General features: G+C 33.2%; 1 long non-coding RNA gene across 2 annotated transcripts in view; it reads left to right on the top strand.

Moving 5' to 3' along the window:
- Positions 1-1,112, top strand: part of LOC107689215 (uncharacterized) — a 6,553-nt gene extending 5,441 nt beyond the window's left edge. For both annotated transcript variants that reach the window (XR_001634314.1, XR_001634313.1), the window contains 2 exons: positions 767-823; positions 1,006-1,112. This is a non-coding gene — a long non-coding RNA (uncharacterized LOC107689215). The remainder of the gene's footprint in view (positions 1-766; positions 824-1,005) is intronic.
- Positions 1,113-5,094: the final 3,982 nt, after the last annotated feature.

Here is a 5,094-nt window from a genome sequence, read left to right as displayed (position 1 = left end):
ATTTATTAATTTTTCTTTTTTTTGTAATAGACAAAATATCTCTGCCTTTCTTTGAGTGCATAGTGACATCCTCTTTTGTAAGAATCATTCATAAAAAATGTTTCCCGCTCTTCCATCCAATTAAGAAAGAAAGAAAGAAAGAAATAAATCTATTAATTTATTATTAATAAAAACATGATTGTTATTTGTAATAATAATAATAATAATAATAATAATAATAATAATAATAATAATAATAATAATAATAATAATAATAATAATAATAATAATAATAATAATAATAATAATAATAATAATAATAATAATAATAATAATAATAATAATAATAATAATAATAATAATAATAATAATAATAATAATAATAATAATAATAATAATAATACATTTTTAAAAAGTTTTCCTTTTGTGTAGGTCTGTTGTCTTTATAGTTAATTTTATGTAAAATGATTAAAGTCTGTCATGGAGCAAATTTGTACCTTGAACTTTTCACGGGGTCAATTGACAAGAGTAGATGAATACTTTATTAATGCAAATCATATCTTTAAAAGTAATCTCTATGTGCTAATATGCACCCTCTAGGGGTACATAAGGTGTAAAGATGTACTGCACCTTTGAGAGTTCTTCCTCAATCGCAATTAAAAAAGTCATATTTTTGCACATTTTTGGAGAGTGCATGTCCTCATTTAGATAGACGAGTAAACGTGCATGTGTTCAGAAATCCTCTTACTGCTTTCTAAAGTCTTTCGTTTGTGCCCTCCTGCCACAGGCCTTTCATACACCACAAAAATCTCTTCCGGCTAAACCAGAAACCGAACAACTAGAGGTAAACATGAAATGACGGATTATGGGCTGCTTTAGAGCTTGACTTTGAAAAAAATTAGATCAAAGATTAGACCAAAGACCAGTCAGTGCTGCTTGTGCTGTCAGAGCTGCTTTATTATGTGCTTCATGTTTGTGTTTGATGTCCTCGATTACATTGTGTCTAATGTGTTGTATATTTTATAGGAAACCTCAGAACTGAGTGCCTCATCGGAGGAGTTCAAATGATTGCTGGATTCAAACTTCGGGGCTTTGAGATTTAGACAGATCAACTGGAATTATGGGTAATAACAAGAGGATGATTCAGTGTCTCTGTTTATAAAATTGTGACTCAGTTTTATTTAGTTTAGTTAGCACAGACGAAAACAATAATCATGTGTAGCTTCTTGAATTTGTAGTCTGATAATGTTTGTGAAATAAATGCACAACTGGATATCACAGTGAATTGTGGATGTGATTCATATTAACAGGTTCATACAGTACATATACAGTTGTAGTGACTTGTAAATAATCAATTAAACTGGAAAAACTAAATTAAATTAAAAAAACACAGTTGCACTTTATTTTACAGTACATAAAGTGCACATACTTATCTAAGAAAGCACTGGGTAATATAAGGTAACTACATGGGTTCAGGGTTATTACCTAGTTATTGTATTATTAAAAAAGTGCATAGCATGTGGAACAGGACTGTAAAAAAAACATAATCTGAAAGCTGAATAAATAAGCTTTCCATTGATGTATGGTTTGTTAGGATAGGACAATATTTGGCCGAGATACAACTATTTGAATATCTGGAATCTGAGGGTGCAAAAAAATTAAATATTGAGAAAATCACCTTTAAAGTTGTCCAAATGAATTTCTTAGCAATGCATATTACTAATCAAAAATTAAGTTTTAATATATTTACAGTAGGAAATTTACAAAATATCTTCATGGAACATGAGATTTATTTAATAACCTAATGATTTTTGGCATAAAAGAAAAATCTATAATTTTGACCCATACAATGTATTTTTGGCTATTGCTACAAATATACCCCAGCGACTTAAGACTGGTTTTGTGGTCCAGGGTCACATATAATAAAATATTCAATAATGTTTATATCTTAAATTAAGCATAAACCCCATTAATTTGTAACAATTATTAATTATTGTTACAATTAATACGAGATAAATATATAAACTTAATTCAAGATATATTTAGTGCAACATCAGGTCTTAAGTAGTTTTTAAATTGATTTTGTTACTTTAAATTGTTGTATTAATACAGTGTAATACAGCTTCAGATAATATCCTGAATTGTGTTTATATCTTGAATTAAGCACAAACCCCACTAAATCTTATGTTTTAAGTATGTTCAGACATATTTACTAAAAAAAGACAAAAACACTAATTAAGAACATGATTTTTGCAGTCTGAGAGCGAAACAAAACATAAATAATGATGCTGGGGGTTTAATGAGTGAATTAAACCAATTATACTAAAGTCTGGATTTCTATTCTAAGCACCAATATCAGCTTTATATTTCCAAATGTATCCACTGCAGTCAAAAGGCTACTAGCTCCTATCTATTGCTAACAGCCATGCCAGTGTCCCCTGACTGATAACAGACGGATGCTGGGTGTTCACATCATGAGTTTTCACCCACTCTAAATTATTTCTGCTTATTTGGCACTGAAAATTACTGTGGCCCATATCATTAGTTTTACAGATTGAGGCTGAAGGCTGGCTTCCCTACAGATCCAGCTCTGGAGCAGAGTGCAGAGTACAGGGTTAGAGAATTAGAGTTTCAGGAAACAATGTGCTCACAGTGACACTTTATGAAAAAAAATGAATCAATTCTGTCAAGCTTTCATTTCATTGTTCGTGGGTATTCATGTTTGCCAGCTGGCCAAGACGTAAATTATAGGAATGTTTGGGGAGAAAGCTATTTTTATTGAACTCACCACTGTTGCTATTTGATTATTGTGATTGTGATAGTGGCAGCTCATGGGTTTTAAAATAGAGGAGGCACACTAATTGTATTGGTCTGGGATCCCTGTCGATTATTAGGGGTTCAAGCACGCAGTGCTGAAACCCTATATTGGTATGGGATCCCTGTCGATTATTAGGGGTTCAAGCACGCAGTGCTGAAACCCTATTGTAATTGTAAGGATGTTTTTTATTATTATTTTTTCTCCGCTAAAACTGATCATGCAGACCAAACCACTTTAAATTGGCTTTTTGGTTGCTTTTAGTCAGAAAACGTAAAGAAAACGACACACATACAGCAAGATAATATAATTTCACTTACTGGCCTATCACTTGAAACAAACATCCATCTCTTCTTAAAAGTCTGTGTTAAAAGAGAGCTGCCTGTTGCGCCATTTAAATAAGCCAACTGCTGTAGCCTATATCGAGCTTAGGCTGTTTTCCCTTTTTTGAAATTTGTATATATAGACCAATTTGGAGTAGACGTCACAGTTACGTCACCTGCAGCTGAGCGCGCATTGTGGTGGCAGAAAAACACTGGGAACAATTGGAGGGAAGCGGGTAAAATCCACGGAATAAGAGAAAAACTGTATTGTTGTGCCTTTGGATGTCAGAATCGGAATGCAAATAATTTTATATAATAATCGTCAAAGATGCCATTTGAAGCTAAACGCAGACGTTTAAACTGACAGACTATGGATGAAACCTGCTATGATTACCCTACTTTAAAGCATAAATTAGATTTAAACAATAGGTCTATATAATATTCACATATGGGACATATTGTATTAGCCCTACAGTTAAAGCATGAAATAGGCTAATATTTAAACATATAACATTTTACATAACATTTACCTATTTTAACTCACAATTCTGACTTTTTTTTTCTTGCAAATGCAAGTTTATCTCCTAGTTCGAACTTTATAACTTAATTCAACTCAACAATTGCGAGTTTATCAATTCTGAGGGAAAAAAGCCAGAAGTGTGGTATTATAAACTTATGATTCTGAGAAAAAGAGAGAATGACGAGTTGATTTTTCTTACCAGAATTAGCAGATATAATCTCGGAATTTAAAGAAGAAAATCGGAATTTTGAAATATAAACTCAAAATTTCCTTTTTTATTCCATGGCTTGCATAGCAAACTGAACCTCGAACCGAAAACTGAAAGCGACACACCTGTAATAAATCACGAATCAACATGTTTCGGAAATGAAGCAGTCAGTCAAATTTAAATCATTTAAGAAAATAACTTCCATTTTAATAAAAAAATATATAACAAACATGATTAATGTAACCATTTTAAAGAAAAAATGTTGTTTTGTTATAGCTTTTGGAGCAAGGGCGCCGCCATCTTGCAGTACCACCGCGTGTGACGTCACGGGGTTGGTTTGCTCCGTTGGCCAGTGAAGTAATATAAGCATTTCTTTACATTTTGAACACACGCTTGTTTTGAAATGGAGCAAGACGAACTTGAAAGCACTGTTGAGTCCATAATAAGTGTAATTGCCTATGCATTTGAGCCGATACGGCGATGGGACCGAGCAGTATTAGGGCTTGAAGAAGTCGTGAACCTGCTGTTTTGGGGTAAAGTGCGGATCGTAAACAATACTCGTTTACGTGGATACTCCTCAAGACTGTCATTCCGACGTGCTTTTGTGTGCATTTGCTGATGAAGGCGTGAAAAGCTCAATTTGGTAGCCTACTCACGTGCTGTCCGAGCCGAGCTCTGGCTTTTTGTTTGTGTGCGGCGCCGCCGGCGCGAACAGAAATGATCTATAATTCACAATGCGTGAGTACCACATTTAAATCTTTCAGAAAAGGTCTATCACAGCCTGTAAGTACCGCATTGAAATCTATTTCATGCTGTCTCATGCTAGAATGGCTTAAAACACTATAATATTTAAACTGACAAGGCTTAAAACATGTGAGAATGATAAACTTTATTGAGGAATCAGCACTGGTCCGATTGTTCAGATAGGTGATTAGTTAAACACTACCTGTTAACAGCAGGAAAGCTGTTTGTACTCAAGCTAATTGTATTCGCAGGTGAACATAAAATATGATACATACAACTGGTGAACCAGTCAGTGTAATGCATATGTCTTAATGGTCTGACATAACAATAAAATGCAACATGAATGACATTGCATGAAGCGTTGTTTGTTTACATCACTTTGCGCCTTGCATTATGAAAACAATGTTTGGGATACCACGATCAAAACTTAGCATATAGACAGTTTGATGTTGAATATTTATCCAAATTATGGTGAAAACCAAATTATTTGTGTTTTAAAATAACA

The sequence above is a fragment of the Sinocyclocheilus anshuiensis genome, unplaced genomic scaffold, assembly GCF_001515605.1.
Source record: "Sinocyclocheilus anshuiensis isolate Anshui unplaced genomic scaffold, SAMN03320099.WGS_v1.1 scaffold966, whole genome shotgun sequence".
NCBI lineage: Eukaryota > Metazoa > Chordata > Actinopteri > Cypriniformes > Cyprinidae > Sinocyclocheilus > Sinocyclocheilus anshuiensis.
The sequence above is the reverse complement of the archived record's forward strand: the minus strand, read 5'-3'. Positions and strand labels throughout refer to the sequence as shown.